General features: G+C 48.8%; 1 protein-coding gene and 1 pseudogene across 5 annotated transcripts in view; both read left to right on the top strand.

Moving 5' to 3' along the window:
* Positions 1 to 7,159, top strand: part of LOC110295583 — a 21,096-nt pseudogene extending 13,937 nt beyond the window's left edge.
* Positions 7,160 to 10,229: 3,070 nt separating this feature from the next.
* Per2 (period circadian regulator 2) overlaps positions 10,230 to 17,490 on the top strand; it is a 43,168-nt gene continuing 35,907 nt past the window's right edge. For 4 of the 5 annotated variants that reach the window (XM_029476468.1, XM_029476465.1, XM_029476470.1 and 1 more), the window contains exon 1: positions 10,270 to 10,388. The gene's annotated coding sequence lies outside the window, so the exon portion shown is untranslated. Of the gene's footprint in view, positions 10,389 to 17,490 lie in introns of all 5 variants that reach the window. The other variant, XM_029476463.1, reaches the window with a different exon arrangement.

Genomic DNA, 17,490 nt, shown 5'->3' with positions numbered 1-17,490 from the left:
GAGTTCGAGGCCAGCCTGGTCTACAAAGTGAGTTCCAGGACAGCCAGGGCTACACAGAGAAACCCTGTCTTGAAAAAACCAAAAAAAAAAAAAAAAAAAAAGGAAGGAAGGAAGAACAGTGCAGAAGATGGAGGCCTGGCTTGTGAAATTTCAGAGGGGATTAAAGAATCTTATCAGGGCCATTACTATTTTGATTGGGAAGATTCTGTGGTTCTGGTTAGCTGGGGCTGAAGAATCAGCTGTGATTAACAAGATACCAGAACTACTAAAGCAAAAACTTTGCATTACAGGGACTATTGATGCTGGTTAGCTGGAGCTAAGAAATTAGCGGTAATTAAAAAGAGACCAGCATCATTGAGATGAAGTCTTCTGGGAAGTGTTTTCTGAGAGCACAGAGCCTGTGTTCCAGAGATAGCCAAGGTTGTACCTTGTGCTGTGGCTGAACTTGGTAATGTGTAAGAGTCACCCAGGTGGTACTGGTTTTGAAGGCATAAAGGGGTCATGAAGAGCAGCTGAGGCTTGGCACTGTGAGAGGCCATGGAAGGCCATTGGTGAAGGTGCAGCCTCAGCTGCAATTGATGGCCCAGGACTGAAGAGGTCATGCAAAGGAGTTGAGGCTTAGCACCATGAAGAGAGCCTATGAGAGGCTATTGGTGAAGCCAAGTTACAGTGGAAGACAGCAGTGTTTGGGAGATGCCAGTACCATGAGATGACCACCAAGAACAGCAGCAGCAGTGAAGTACAGGCATATGAACCCTAGAAGACAAGGTGTGTGCTACAAAGGGCAGAGCTGGAGGAGTGACCCAAGTCCTTGGAGGAATCCAGAAGATTGTGAGTGGATTCCAGACATTGGATGGTTGGAGTTTGATTTTGCTTTTGATTGTGACTGTGCCTGATACTTTTCCCTCTTGAAGAAAGAAGATATTTTAGTGGAGCCCACAGTTAAGAGACTTTGAATTTTTAAAAGACCTTGAATTTTAAAAGATATTGGGATTGAACTTTTAAGATGTAAAGACTGTGGGACCTTTTAAAGTTATTTAGATCTTGGGGATGAATAAAAAAGTAAGGGTTGAGGCTTAATAGTGATGTGTTTGTGTGTCAACTTGACACAGGCTGGAGTTATCACAGGAAAAGGAGCCTCCCTTAAGAAAATGCCTCCAGCTGCAAGGCATTTTCTCAATTAGTGATCAAGGGGGAGGACCCCTTGTGGGTGTTACCATCTCTGGGCTGGTAGTCCTGGGTTCTATAAGAGAGCAAACTGAGCAAGCCAAGAGAAGCAAGTCAGTAAGTAACATCCCTCCATGGCTTCTGCATCAGCTCCTGCTTCCTGACCTGCTTGAGTTCCAGTCCTGACTTCCTTTGGTGATGAACAGCAATGTGGAAGTGTAAGGGGAATAAACTCTTTCCTCCCTAACTTGCTTCTTGGTCATGATATTTGTGCAGGAATGGAAACCCTGACTCAATGTTTTCCTTACTGTTTTGCAAGACCTCCATATAGTTTTCCTGATTCTGTTTATAGAGTTGTCTCTCTTACCTGAGATTTTAATTTCCTAGACCCACGCCCATCATTCTATGTTCACCAATCCTAGAGGGGTTTTGGGTTTTGGTGTTTTGGTGGTAGTGTTTTTTTGGTTTTGGTTGGTTGGTTGGTTTTTAGTTTTGGGGTGTGTGTGTTTGTTTGTTTTGAGACAGGGATTCTCTACATAGCCTTTGCTGTCTTGGAACTCGCTCTGTTAGACCAGGCTGGCCTCAAAGTCAGAGATCTGCCTGCCTCTGCCTCCTGAATACTGGGATTAAAATAGGCTTGAGGATTTTTTTTTTTAAACAGGACTATTCTAAGTCTGAGTATTGAATGTCATGAGTCCCTCAGCTCTGACTTTAGCTGTTTGTGTCGCTGCTGTCTCAGTTCTATGGATGTGCACCAAAGGGTGTGTGTGTATGTGTATGTGTGTTTATCATCCACCATTTGATCTGTAGACTGTTTATAATGTCTTCCTAGATTTGGACCAAGAATATAAATTTTGTAATCTCCTGCACCTAGTTGTTTAAAATAGCATGAAGTTCATATTTACCTAATTATTAAAAACAAAGTCTGTAATGGGATCTGATGCTCTCTTCTGGTATGTCGGAAGAGAGCAATGGTGTACTCATATACATAAAATAAATAAATCTTTTAAAAACAAAACAAACAAAACCCAAAAAACAAAGTCTGAAGCTGGGCAGTGGTGGCGCATGCCTTTAATCCCAGCACTTAGAAGGCAGAGGCAGGCCGATTTCTGAGTTCGAGGACAGTCTGGTCTACAGAGTGAGCTCCAGGACAGCCAGGGCTACACAAAGAAATCCTATAACGAAAAAACCAAAATGAATAAATAAATAAATATCTGGGAAATGGATGAAAGCCAAATAAAAGTTTTTGCTCCACCACTGGAAGACATCAGCTCTGCTGCTGGTCACATGACTAGAGTCATCCTATAAGCCATTCTAAGCCTGCACTAAACGTCTGCTTAAAGGAATGTTTTATTTTGTACTTAAGAGTTGATAACTTTTAAAAAGTTATTTTTCAAATTATAACCATACGTATATTATGCAAATGTATTATATACAAAACATACAAACACACATATGAAGTTGTATTTGTTTTTACAATTATTTGTGTGTGTGTGTATGTGTGCCTACATCTGCACTTATGTGCCCATGTGTACCACCAAATCCAGGGACCAGAGACTTATCCCTTGGGAGTCAACTCTTCTTCCATCCTGCGGGTCCTGGGGTGGAACTCGGGCACTTAGGTTTGATGGCGCGTGCATTTACCCACCAAACCATGTCACGGGCCCTACATAAAAAGTTAGAAAATGTAAAGAAGAAATCATGCTTCCTTATATTTCACAGAGGAAGGATGTAAAATTGGGGGTTTCTCTTTCCGCTTTGCTTCTTAAGTATATGCCACACAGAGACAGGTGACCTACACACCTCGCTGGTAAGGTGAACTCGTTTTAGAAGAATAGCTTGCAAACCTGGGTTTCTCAGCCTGATATAGTCTTCAAGGCAGGTGTTTCAGATGGAGGCATTCCACGACAAGCTTTGCTTCCTTGGCTCCTGGAAGGGAGAACGGAACAAGACATTCCAAGACTCCTGATCTTTGACCCCAAGGTCAACCATCTGAGGCCAGAATGGCCAGGTTGGACCAGGCTTGTGACTCTGAGTGCTCAGCTAGTGCACCAGAAGGGTGGAAAGTGGATAAAGGAAACACCCAATGACTTCTGTCAACCTCCACTCCCCCACCCCACCCCACTGCCCTGCAACAGGGTCTCCGTCAGCCTCTGTTGCCTTGAGAGAACATATTGTGTTCTCTAAGAGTAGAAGTGGTGTCCACTCCTTGTCATTGCAACACATCCAAAGCTCTCATTCTGTTGTTGCACCTGCGCTCCAGAGAAGCCTGAGTCCAAGGGGCACAAGGTCTCCATGACCTTGAGAGGTGACTTGTGAGGAGCACTTGACAGAGTATTTCATGACAAGGGTCCCACTTTCAGTCTTCTTAACAGAAGTTGGGAAGATTGCTTTCTAGCTAATGAATCCAAGAAAGCTGGTTTCTCACTGCAACTGAACAGAGACAACTCTTATTTGCTGGGGACATACTCTGGTAGCCATGCAGATCTGAGCCAGGGCTGGAGACTGAGTGCCTCTCCATCTATATGGCCTTGATTGGCACCACTTTGCTAATGGGTCATAGTGGCAGCTGAGATATGGCCACTGTGGGTCTTCTTTCCTTCCTTCCCCCCCCCTCTCTCTGTCTGACTCTCTCTTTTATCATAGAAATAGGTACATGCTGTAAAGCTTTGGCTTCCTTTTTCTGCTCCCCCACCCCCCTCTTTAGCAAACCAGGTTGTTAAACATTCACTACCACTCTGCTGGAGTCGCTATCAGAATTGAGTGGAATTAGTTCCTGGTGCCTCTGCCAGACACTGCAGAGGGCACACTCCACATCACAGAGGAGAGTCGAAAGGAATGCAGGTTGAGCCCTGCTCTTCATCCCCCATGGCTCAGTGAAGATCCATTATCCTACAAGTGCCTGCAGGCCTCCCAGCCAGCTCTGCAGCTCTGTGGCTACTGGACTAGCTATCCTGCCAGAGTGAGCTTAGGCTCTGGCAGGCTCTGAACTGCCCCTAGCTGGAGGCCTGTAACCTGAGAGGTGAGGGAAGGTTAGAGGCTTAAGCCAAATACCACCCTGCAGGCACCTGACCCACAGGAGGGATCAGGCAAGAGCAGAGTCCTCTGGGGAAGTAATGGCTCCTGCTGCATTGAGGCATCAGGAGACTTGAAGGGGTGAGATTCTTAGCCCACCTACCTACAAGGTCTATATCACAGGGTCAGTCACATTTGAACACTGGATGCCTGTCAAGGCTGGGATTTGGGTCTCTGATCCCAGGCCCCTAGTTCTAGGTCTGATTTTCAATAATCTACCCAGTACTATAGGAGATTAAAATTTCCTAAGCTGCCTTAGAGCCCTAAGGTTTTCAAAATTTGTCTTAAATGGGAGATTAACTGTCCTAAGCCCTTTCCTTTCCCATTTGTCCAGGTCCAGAATCAAACACAAGCCACCTTCTTCACTGTCATTGCCATTGTCACCGCTCTCACCAAGCATTGCCCAGTGCCTTGTTCCCTCTTTGCCCCACCCCATTACAGCCGTCTAGAGGTAAAAAGTCTAGTACCTGCAGTGCTACCAATGACTAGGTTATTAGCAGGGATCAGAAAACCTTTCCTGCAAAGGGCCAGAGAGTAAACAGTCTCAGCTAATGGGCTCTCTTGGCAGGGTCACAGTAGCATCCTGGGCTTTCTTCCCTCTCCCCTTTCCCTTTAACTCGCAGGCTATGCCAAAGCTGGCCTCGAGCCAGATTTGACTGCCAAGCCATAGTTTAATGATCTCTGGTGATTATGATCTCACAGGGACAGGTGTGCTTTGGATATGCTTTGTGTCTTACAATGTGACTCGTCCCTCAAAGTTCCATGTCTAGGGAGCCTGGTCCTCAGTGTGGTGACATTGGGACGTGCTGTGCACCTTTTAAGAGGTGGAGACAGAGGAAGGTCCTTAGATCATTGAGGCTGCTGAGGATCAAGGTAGAGGGCCTGAAACGTATTTGGTTATTTCTGGAGTAAGGGCCGTGGCCTTTTATCATCTCCCTGTCTTTATTTCTGGTGATGTAATTTCTCCTTCTTGGGTATGCTTCTGCTACAGTGCCATCCAATACTAGGTTTTCACCAAAGCCATAATCTGAGGGCCACCTGATCTTGGACTTTTGGTCTTCAAATCTATGGGTTACATAAGCTTCTTTTCTTCACAAAGTAGCCTCTCTCATATTACATCGCAGTGTTGAAAACAGATTGGTCATGCATGGTAAGCGGTTCAATTCCGGACTGAGATCTTGGCTAAGAAGATACTTACAGAAGCTTGTCTAGTCTCCAGTGTTTCATCTTGGAGTTCTTTTGAGGGCAGCTCAGTGAGGCCCATTTGTTATTTTCCACAAGCCTTGGTCTGGGAACAGTTAGTGGTGTTTTTCCATGTTAGGCTTTAAGAAGTCAGCAGGAGATGGCAACCCCCAAACCACACGGTACTCAGCGGGCTTGGAAAAGACCTCACTAAAGGGTAGGCTTGTAGGCAGAGAACCAAGCAAGGCTCGCAGTGACCCTGGAGCTTGTCCTGCTAGAAGATTCATGGCAGCCAGACACAGCTAGAGGGATGAGTCAGGGGTAGTAACCCACAAGGAAAACCTTTTCTCCAGCCTTTATAGTTTAGAAGGAAATCAGAAGAACTCAGGGTACACTTTGCCAGCCACATCACAATGAGCTTCCTGCTGGGGAGAATATTCCAGAGACAGACCGTTGGAGCTTGGACTTTGCTCATCCATAACCTGTGCCTTTTCCTTTCCCAGGCTCTGTAGGGTGGAGCGGCGAGGGTGATCATGAGCTCATGCTGCAGACAAAGGTCATCGGTGGCATGATTCCTGCCACATTGAGACTTGGGAATGTCTTGTGCGAAGGAGCAGTGGGGATAAGCATACACCTCATACAGCTGTGAGGATTAAGTAAGAGACAGCACATTAGTGCCAAGCACGACTCCTGTGAGTGTGGGGCAATCACAGCTTTGTGCAGTCAAGGCAGGTCCCTAATAGCCACAGCCATCCATGAATATGAACCTCCAGTCTCAGCCTCCTGCTTTCTTCTGTGTCACCCAGGGTCAAATACCCTGTTACTGACTAGCTTTGATTTTCCTCAGGGCATGAAAGGCCTCCGTTCCTGATGCTACTCCAGGACATCTATGTTAGGGGGAGGGGAGGAGAGCAGAGAAGCTGTCATTCAGTACCACTAACAATGCTGGAAGAAGGAGACTGAGGTGACTCTCTTGGGGACACATGAGTAGAAGAGGATAGGACAAGAGGAACTTCTAGGAAAATCCTATGTCTTAGAAGGAGATCAGCCCTTGACTAATAGGAAAGCCTTTCCCTTGTGAGGGAAGAAGATTCTCATTTATGGGGATCACTTCAAACATGAGGATAACAAACAATGAAATCACCTCAGACATGGAGGATCACCTTAAACTTGAAAGATTATCATAGGTATGGAGGATTACCTTAGACATGGAGGATCACCTCAGACATGGAGGATCACCTCAGACATGGAAGATTACCATAAACATAAAGGTCACCTCAGACATGGAGGATCACCTCAGACATGGAGGATCACCTCAGACATGGAGGATCACCTCAGACATGGAAGATTACCATAAACATAAAGGTCACCTCAGACATGGAAGATTACCTCAGACATGGAGGATCACCTCAGACATGGAAGATTACCATAAACATAAAGGTCACCTCAGACATGGAAGATTACCTCAAATATGGAGAATCACCTCAGATATAGAGGATCACCTCAGACATGCATGCAGGTGTGCCTTTCACCTTAGCTGTGGTGTCACTTTGGACACAAAGTGTATGCAAGTTTCATCATTGTAACAAATGCACAAGGCAGTTGGTTTATAAGGAGAAAAAGTTTATTTGGGCCCCTAGTTCTGAAGGCTTCAGTTCATAACTGATTATCACTGTTACTTTTTGGCCTATAGCAAGGGCGAGTGATCGTGTACCAGCGTGTGGGAAATAGTTGACGTCATGACTGAAACGAGAGGGAGCTTTTCACAGTCCCTTCAAGGGCATTTCTCCAATCACCTAAAACCTCCTCCTAGGACCCACTCCTCCGAGGTCTCACCACTTCCCAGGGATAGCATGTTGGTAACCTACTCTTTAATGTACAGGAGTTTGAAGACATTCCAGAGCCAAATTATAGCAGGATTTCACCTTGAGTATGGGGGAATCACCTGGAATGTGGAGACTACTCCAGGTCCAAGGATCAATCATCTCAGACGTGGGACATTTGATAGTTTGAATGTGATATATTTCCCACCAGCTCTGGTGTTTGAGCACTTAGCCCTTCGTTATTGGTGTCGTTTTTGGAGGTTGTAGAACCTCTGAGGGAACCAGACACATACATGGTATACAGATATACATGCAGTCAAAATATACATACACACAAAAATTTTAAGAAAATAAAAGTAAGTGATACAGGCCATTGCCTCAGGCATTGGGTGTTATATCAGACATGAGGGACACTCAAGACGTGGGGAGCACCTCCTAGGTAGTGCATCATCTTGGACACAGTTGTCTTGTGACAAAATGTCTGTGGGCTCCTTCAAAACTGTGAGAGATATGAGTGGCCACAAAACCCTGGAAAGACTCTCAAACCCTGAAAAGAGTCTCAGAAAACCTTGATCCACAACTCAATTCCCAAGTTCCCAAAGCTTGATCTACAGCATCAACTCCCAGAACTGTCACCCACATGACTACCCATCCCCCACCAAAAGTCACACCTCTTATCTCAGTCGAGCCATTGGCTGTCCTTATAACCCTGAAACTTGATGCTTCAATCTCTTCTTGCATAGCATGGCAGCAAATAGTTTTAGTCTGGGAGGAGGTTTCTTTTAAAACTGTGTCTTCAGGGCTGAAGAGATAGTTTAGCAGCTAAAAATACATATTGCCTTTACAGAGGACTCAGGTTTCGGTTTCCAGCACCCATGTGGCAGCTCACAACAATCTATAACTCAAGCTAGTGTGGGATACAGTGTAAGAATCCAAGCCGGGCATGGTGGCACACGCCTTTAATCCCAACACTCGGGAGGCAGAGGCAGGCAGATTTCTGAGTTCGAGGCCAGCCTGGTCTACAAAGTGAGTTCCAGGACAGCCAGGGCTATACAGAGAAACCCTGTNCAGCCTGGTCTACAAAGTGAGTTCCAGGACAGCCAGGGCTATACAGAGAAACCCTGTCTCAAAAAAAAAAAAAAAAAAAAAAAAAAAAGAAAGAAGAATCCAACCAAGTGAGAAACCAGAGACAAATTAGATTCCAAAGAGTTCTAGAGTCCCCACAGTATTGAGTTTCCAAAAGAATTGATTACTATGTCTTTCTAGACTTACTGGTGAAAATAGAAAAGGCTAAACTTAGGGAGGAACTGTGACATTACATTGCAGGCCAAATGTAGAGCAAGACAAGAAAAAGCTGAGCATGAAGGAGACTCTGCCAGGTGGATGAGCTGTGTACTCTTGTTTCCAGAACAATGTAGCCACCATTGACGTCAATGTAAGCTTGGAAACAAAAGGCTCTTTGGGTGTGTGCAGGGTGCAGCTTGGCCCAGCTCTGCTCAGTGTTTGTGTGTGTTGGGGAGTGTGGTGAGGTGTCAGTGTCAGAGGAACCAGAGGTGCTGCCCTGCCCCCTGCAGTGAGTCAACATCTGGCTTCCCAGGGCTCCTTTGGAAAGGGCTGCTGAAATGAACTTAGTCTCTGCCCCCATCTGCATCTGAGGAATTGCATGCCTGTCCTGCCAGGCAGACAGAAAGAAGTGGCTCCCACACAGGAATTCTTGAATGTGGGTTAGCCGGCTGTGTACACCAGCAGCTCCGTTTGTTAGTAGACTTCTGTTGCTAATGTTTGCTTCCTTTCCATTCCTGGTTCCTAGGACACCCCAGGGGAAGATTCAGAGCAGTGGATGCAATGACAAGTGACCTTTTCACCCTTGGAAGACATGACAAGCTTGCCTTCTCCATCACACCCTGCATGAGTTTTTACGTTGTTCTCTGTCAGACAGGTAAGTCTTCAGCCTCAAACCCGTTCCGAGGAAACTTCTACTCCCTCCTTTGACCCTTTGGACAGGAGCCTGAACACTTAGTAGGCTTCCAGACAGTGCTCTAGAAAGAACCAAATAGCTTCAATCAAGGTTCCACAGGGGCAGGGCTGTCCTATCCCTGGAGGAGCACCCTCCCCTGACTAGCTAGTGTCTGTAGCTTCCACTTCAGAAAAGCCCTGTTGTTCCAGATGCACATCCCGCTACCATAGTTCCTGTAAGGTTATAAACTACACCACCGCATTTGGTTAAGCTTCCCTGTAGAACGACAGTCTTCTCTCCCTATGTGATTGAGGGCAGGAAGAAATCACTTCTTTCCTTTGTATCTCTGCACCGCAATTATGACCTTATTTCCTGAATCAACACTAGCTAGCAACAAGCAGTTTCAGAAAGGCTAAGTGGGAGCTTTGTGCTTTGGCCCATCTGGAATGACGGTCAGCCTGGGGGCCTGTCCGAGGGTCACCCAGCCTGTCCTGGGAAGGTGCTCAGCAGCAGATCCAGAGGGGCCGCCCTATTTGCCCTCAGGCGTCTCGCCATGAATGAATGAGAGGGGAAATGAATGAACTGGGCTGGATGAGCGAAAGGTGTCAGCAGAGAGCTTTCTCGGTCCTTCGGATTACTGAGGCTGGTCATGTCGTCGCAGGTGATAGGCCGGTGGCCCTGGTCTCTGCGGGCTGTGAGTTGCGCAGCAGCCAAGCACCATTCCCCCGCGCCGCAGTGGTACGCGCCACTCCGGGGCTGCACGAGCGGGCCACCGCCGTGCCAGGTGAATGGAAGTCCCGCAGGCCGGAAGTGGACGAGCCTACTCGCCCAGGCGCCCGGGGGCGCAAGAGCGCGCAGCATCTTCATTGAGGAACCGGGGCGGCGAACATGGAGTTCCATGTGCGTCTTATGTAAAGAGAGCGACGGGAGTCTCCACCAATTGACGCGCGTAACTCTCAGGTTCCGCCCCGCCAGTATGCAAATGAGGTGGCGCTCCGACCAATGGCGCGCGCAGGGGCGGGCTCCGCGCGCGCGGTCACGTTTTCCACTATGTGACAGCGGAGGGCGACGCGGCGGCAGCGGCGCTACTGGGACTAGCGGCTCCGGGCGGCTGCGGCGCAGGCCGAGCGCACAAAGTGACGGGCCGAGCAAGGGACAGACGCGCGGGTTGACGCGGCGAAGCGGTGAGTGGCGCGGCGCTGGGCGGTGGCGCGGCACTGGGCGGTGGCGCGGACCTGGACGGCCGTGGTCGTCTTACGTAACCGGCGGCTCGGACAGCTGGAGCTGGGGTCCTGAGCCAGGAGTTGCCGACTGTGCAAAAGGCTGCAACTCGGCAGAATGTAGATGGGACTGCGCGGTGACCCTTTTCCAGGTTCACACTGCTGCCCCCATTTCTCAGGTTAGGCACTGAGGTCGAGGAGATTAGTTAGGCATCTTGTCCGAGGACGCAGAGACATTGAGTGATCACCACACCAGATTGAGCGCGCCGACTCCCATGGTGATGTCCAAGGAAGCCAGGGTCAGTGCAAACTGTTCCTAGGATGGATCCAGAGGGTTCCCTAAGGAGCTGGCTTCCTGCTATGAGTCCCGAGAGTCAAGTCTGGCCCTGGGGGAAGGACCACTGGTAGGCACTGACTCCCAGCGGTGGGAAAGGGGTTAAACAGAGAAATACCCAGTGCCAAGCCACACCTGCCCCTCCCCGCCCCTATGTCAGGGAGACCACTTTGTCCACCCACTTTGATTTCCGTGGCATCCTCCACGCCAGTATTTCCTGTCTCCAGATGAACTAGGAGTATGTCAGGGGAGGGGGGAGAGGTCCACTCAAGCTGGAGCAGTCACATCGTCATCCTTTGAGACATACCTTGGCTGCCAAGCACAGACATGGACCAAGAGGTGGGCGGTGGCCTGCTTCTTCTGCAAGAACCCTGGTTGCCAGGGTTTCTGTAACGTATACACAAGGAACCAGTTTGGAAAGCTGATTCATACGGAACAAGGGAGACAGAAGGCTCCCTGGAAATCATCCAGGGTAACCCCTAGCTTGAAGAGGCACAGCCACAGGCTGGCAGGCTGTACCACTGTAAAAACCAGGCCTGGCAGTCTCAGGATCTGTTTCTCCTCCTTGGTCCACATGCTTACCAGAGGTGCAAACCTGAAGAGGAGCATGTCCACTCAGTCTTAGTCTCTGGAGTCTAGGTCGGATTCGTCTGATAACCAGAGTCTGTCTGCCTCAAGGCTTTAATTTAAAAAATCGTTTGGTTTTTGTGTGTGTGTGTGTGTATGTGTTTTACGATATGGAAAGCACCACTTTTTGTACGTTGTTGGAATCTAAGAAAGCCAGGGACTCCTTTATTTTAGTGGTAGCTGTACAGTGTGCCCGCATGGAATGGTACTGTGGGTGGCTGCAGTTATCTGTCACTGTCATCTTGGTATGATTCATTGGTACATAACTGGTGCAGCTCAGGCTGTGGAGGCTGGAGTACTGAGCAACGAGGGAGCCCTGCATCAGCCAGCTGGCAGCTACTTGGTACCTCGGCTTACCCTGGGCCCCAGTTTCCTCATCTGAGACAGTCTCTGACATCTGGTCCTGTGCACATTTGGAGTTCTGTGTCTGTGGACCCTTTTCTCAGGCACCTGCCTAACTAAGATGTGAGAAGTTTGTAAAACCCCGCTGGTGTCATATAATGTCCCTGTGAGAGACGTAGCTGCTTTGCTTAAATGAACTAGGAGAGGTTCCTGATATTTATACAGCTCCTCTCTCAAACTCCAAACCTTCTAGAAATCCCTGAAAGGTATGGGAGCCTATTATAATGGTATAATTTCCTCCAATCTCAGTGGACCACCGGCTTCAGCTCTGAGGAGCCGGTGAATGGCTGGAGCATGGAGAAAGAAGAAAGAGCCTCACTAGATATTGGAGTGACCCTTGAAAATGACTGTGTTAAGTGACTAGAAACGCATAGCCCACAGCCCTGCGGAACCCTCTTCACCCAATGCTTGTGGGAAGCTGCTTAGCACCAGACTTCTGGGAGAACAAGTAGGTGCAGAGAACCTCTGCTGGCCTGTCCCCAAGCCATGGCACTTCCCACTAGGGACATGACCCTCATGCGAAGCCTTTTGCTCATGGAGTATGATCCTAACAAGCCAGTCACTGTAGGCAACTTTAGAGTCTAGAGCAAGTTAGAAGCAGGGAGAGAGCCACACGATTGACTTTAAAAAATTTAATTATTTTTGTGTGTATATGTATCGTGTGTGGAGAGGTCAGAGGACAAGTTGAAGGCCTTAGTTCTAGGGCTCAGACTCAGGTTGTCCAGTCTCTGCAGCAAGTGTCTTTGCCCCCTGAGCCATCTCGCCAGCCCTCACTTAATTATCTTGGCCCTCTGAGCTTTGTGAAAAACGGGGGGCCTATTCCGTGCAACACCTGGTCAAATAAGATCAGCTTAGGTCCTCGAGGACAAAGGTCTGGACTTCCTAGGCCCTACCAGCATTCAAGGAGTTCCCTCCCACCTCAGCCACCACCAGGGTCTGTCACGTAGTAGGTACATCAGTAATTGCAGCTTGGTACCTCAACATAGGTAAGGACTGAAGAGCCTGTGGGGGAGTCCTAGAGAGGCAGCACCCCGCCCCCACACCTCCTTCCCCTCCTTATTTGGACAGCCCTGGCCACATTTTCCTCCCTTACCCAACCGTCACCATGGAGAGTGTGGCTGTTTATTTAACAGGACAAACATTTTCTTCGGATTGCAGCAGGCGGGCCCCAGGGAGTTGGCTCTTACCAGGAAGTAGAAAACATGTTATAATATTTGAGGTTGTAAAATACTGTGGGGCTCACAGACTCGAGGTACAGGCTGTTGGGGCCCCCTGTTATATAAAGTTGGAAAACAATCAGGAGTTTGCTGGGTTGTGACTAGCCGGGCGCAGGCTGTTCTTGCCGGCTGGTCAGAGGGTTCAGGGACGCATACCAAACGGGGATCTTACAATGTGTGCGTCTTTACTATTCTCTTAAGGAAGTAGGTTCCTTATTCTTTTCCCTCAGAAAACGTATTCATTTCCCTCTTAAGCAGGAGGCAGTGAGGGTGAGAGGCCCTTATGTCTGACCCTGGTTGGCAGTGGAAGCTGGAGCCTTGTTGGCCTGTGCTGCCAGTCCTGGACCTGTTTTGTCAATGTGGCTTGCTGTGTTTTTAACCATTTCTTGTGGAAAGTGTAGCTAGCTGCAGAGGCTGAGAGAGCAATACTGTGAACTCCCAGCAGCCAGCCTGGGGTACCCTCCCCCACCCCAGACCCATGATGTCATCACCCAGGGCTCTTTTCCTCTGTCTGGCTGAGGAGAGCGAACATGGCCAAGTGACCGGGTCAACAACCCCAGCTTAACTCCTGCCCTCAGGCTGGCTACTATCCACGGGAGAGGCTAGTGGATGGATATGGGAGCGTGTGGGCTCAGGCCAGGAGGGTCTCAGCCAAGTTCTCCTTTTCCCTCCCAGACCCTTCCCTGAGACTGTACCCTGTCTCCCAGGGGCTCCTGTCCACCCATCAGAGCTGGGACCGAGCGCTAGACCATAAGTACAGGAGGCAAAGTCTGCTTGGACCAGCAACAGTTTCTGCCAACTTGGCAAATTGATGTCAGTCCATTAAGCTACTTGTGCTGAGCAGTGCATTTTCTGGAATAATGAGGTTTTCAGCGACTTAGTTTAGTTTGTTGCCTTACATTTCTGCCATGTCTGCCTGGCTCTCTCTGTGAACAAGTTTATCTTCCTCTCCAAAGTAACCTGTTGGCAGCAGTGACCCCGTTCACATGGATGCTCAGGGATTGGCATTGCCGGGCACAAGCTAGGAGTCCTAGGATTTGAGCCTAACACAGACTATCCAGGTAGCACCCGGGTGGGGTTGTGTGGAATTTTAGTCCTTTGCATGTAAGCCAGAGAGGTGCTACCAGATGGCTCCACAGTGAACTCCCCCACCCTACCCCAATTACTGTGTGACCTGCCTGCTCCCCTGTCATGACTTAGCCCCAAGATTGAAAGCTGGTATTTGTTTGTCATTTACTGGAGTCCAGACAGATCAGACCATTTAATCTTCCCAAGTGCCAATAAGAGGGAGGGGCAGTTTTTGTTCCCATCATAGAGGTGAGGAAGCATGGTACAAAAAAGATGGCTGCTCATCGGCCTGTGGTAGAGGGGGTGGATGTGGTCTAGAGTACTAGGGATCAGGAGCAATCAACCCAGGGGCTTCAGGAGGACTGGGTGGCCACACTGAACCTGGAGTCAGCCCAAGGGAACTCAAGTGACAAGTCTGTATCAAGTGTGCTGTACACCGAGGGCCCCCTGCACCTTATCCTCCACCACCAGTCACAAGTCCTGGCCCACCCCATCTTTTAAGTCTCCCAGGGATTTTTTATATCCTATGCATTCTAGTTCCTTGATGATCATTTGTGTTCTAGGAGGTGAGCCTGGAAGAGCAGGATACCACCTGTTCTCCAGCCTGCTAGAAGGCCACCCTTAGAGATCCCTGGCACAGTATCTGCAGGTGTGCCCTTGTGGGTTTAGTGTTTAGGACTCCCCCTATAGCACTTTCATAATGGGTACCCAAAACGGTGTGCTGCAGTGTCCTAGGCTCTACTACCCCAGCCCTTCCAGTAGGTGCACATGCACAGAACTCTTTGGTAGATAGTACTGGCTGTGCTAGCCTGTTTCTTCCAGCTGGTACACAGTCACCTGTGGTGCAGAGTCCTAGGCTATGCTATTCCCTCCCACACCCACCCTTACCCCTTCTACCCCCACCCCCTGTCTCCTGGCAGGTGCACAGTGCTCTTCAGTGCAGAGTCTCAGGCATGTGCCTTCCATAGTATGCACTATGCCCTGGGAGTCCAGCAGGAAACACTCAAAACTCCTGCTCTCTAAAGGGGACAGAAACACCATCCTGACACAACCCCCACAGGGAGAGGAGGATGAAGTTCTCTGGGTAGCTAAGAAGAGTGCTGTGGTCCAGAGGGAACAGCAGTACAAAGTCTTTGGAGTGAGACTATATACACAGGCTAGATCGAGGGGTGGGTAGATAGAGGTGGACCTAGGGACAGCTAGACCTCAAAGAGCCTTCAGTCTCTTTTTTAGACAAAGTCTGTCTTCCGATCACAGACCTACTATAAGTGACATATATTCACCAGAGTCACGTGTCCTACCTACCGTGTTGACTGCAGTGGGGCCAGGTGGAGGCAGTAGCTTGGTATGGAAGTTGAGGCTGGCATCTAGCCAGAATGTTCACACTATATCCGTACCATACAGAGACGCCCGCACCACCCTCTACCTACAGCACTGCTTGAGTTCTGTTGTTCCACAGACTAAGTGCTCAGGACTTGTGTAGGGGGTTTGACATTTCTGTGTCTCCGTTCCTAGAAAGAGGAAAGGTCACATGCTCCTTTCAGAGTCTCTGTGGCTTCTTTTGCATTTTCCTTGTGTTGATGGTCTGAGTGTCTCTCTATCATTTCCTGTATTTCTGTGGGAAGCCCCTCCGTGAAGCCTGTGCTTCAGCGTTCTCCTAAAGTCTCCTTTCTTCCATCTTTCCTTAAAAAAAATAAAAAAATAAGGCCAGAACTTGCACATTTCACTCTGACTTTAGCTGAGACAGTTCCTGCATTTGGACTTGAGATACTGACAAACTCCCTCTGGCTGGAACACAGCAAGCAAGTCCCTGTCTGGGGTGTCTTCCCTTCTCTGTGTACCTCTTCCTTACAGAACTGAGGGTAAGCAGTGCCTCCTGGGGCCCCTGCCTGGCACCCCCTTCCTACTTTGTAGGTCACATGTTTGGTTTTTCCTTGATGGATACCAGTACCACTTTCTTCACTCTCGAAAACATAGTTTTAACGGGGCTTCTAGGTTTGTAGTACATGGTACCCAGAGTGTACACAGATCGGCAGATTCAAGCCTGCCCATCTCAGTGTTCTGAGGCTTTTTCCCCTGCACGAAAATGGCCACTTTCCCATTGGTCTTTCTTCCTCTTAGGTAATGTCACCTTCTTAGACAGGTGTGGTGTGCACATCTGCAATCTCTGTAGTCCCAGCATGTAGCAAGCTGAGGCAGGAGGATTACAAGTTCAAGGCTGTTCTGATCTACATAGAGAGACTTTATTTTACCAAAAACAGCAACAACAGAAAGTCACTTTCTCAGGCATCTCCCCCCGCCCCCATGACCAAAGATACAAAGATATTTCTCCCTTTTTGACTGATATGTGTCTTTTTTTTTTTTTTTGGTTCTGATGTCATGTTTTTTGTCTTGGCCTGTGCCATTATCTCCGTTCTTGTCATTCGTTTCATCAAACCTATCTTCTGTAGACGTTCTGTGCATGAGGAGGAGTAGGTACCATCTGCCCATCTGTCCTGGGTTGGTCTTCCCTCACTGCTGATGGTGGTGCTTCTTTGTTGGAGCCTTGTCGAAGGCCCCACTTTAGCTTTTGTCTGTTAATTGTGGACAAACAGGGCCTCATCCCTCATGACAAGAAACATGTTCCCAGAAACAACGTGGCTAGCTTCTGTGTGGTTCTCATCTCCTTGGAGTCAGTCCCTCAGTGGGTAAGACCTGGGCAGGTCCTAGATAAAGGATCCTGTTGGGCCTTATGGTGCCATTGCCAGTGTTTTGAATGGATGTGGGGCCTGCTTTGTTTCCTGCCTATATGGCCATTTTCTTGGTGTGAGCCTCAAGCTCTTCTGCCCCACAGTCTGTCTGCTAGCATCTTCCCAATGGCTATTGGGAAGATGCCCCACTGTTCCACAAGTGGGGGTGATCTGTAGTGCTTGGTCCTCTTCCTTGGGGCCTGGAAGAGCTGGGCAGGATGTGAGACCCCAGTGCCATCCCTGGGACACTATTGCTCCCGTCACTGGTGGCAAATAGTTGAAACCCTTGGAGCTTTCCTGGGCTGCAGAAAACCACACTGTTTCACCAGCAGTTTTAAATCCTTGGTCATTTCACATGAATGAGGGAAGAATGGGATGGAGGACTGTCTAAAAGGCATCCCTGTCCTTTTCCACTGTGGGAAGGGTGAGCACGTGCTGCAGACAGGCAGTGCCATGGTGGGCCATGTCAGCACAGAGAAACCTCTAAGCTTAGCGTGGATACAGAACCCACCAGAGCATCCTGGGTCAAGCCAGTGTGGAGCTGGCTGTTATTCAACCTTATGCATCCCTGGGTGAGTGTCCTACCCCATCACCTCAGCGGTGGCATGGAATCCTACATGGTTGGTTTGTAGTGTGACCTGGGCTATGTGTGTCAGCCTTCCATTGACAACTGGTGTTTTCCTGACTGC

Source organism: Mus caroli, chromosome 1 (genome assembly GCF_900094665.2).
Source record: "Mus caroli chromosome 1, CAROLI_EIJ_v1.1, whole genome shotgun sequence".
In the NCBI taxonomy this organism is placed as follows: domain Eukaryota; kingdom Metazoa; phylum Chordata; class Mammalia; order Rodentia; family Muridae; genus Mus; species Mus caroli.
Note: the sequence above shows the minus strand (reverse complement) of the source record. Positions and strands in the feature narration are given on the sequence as shown.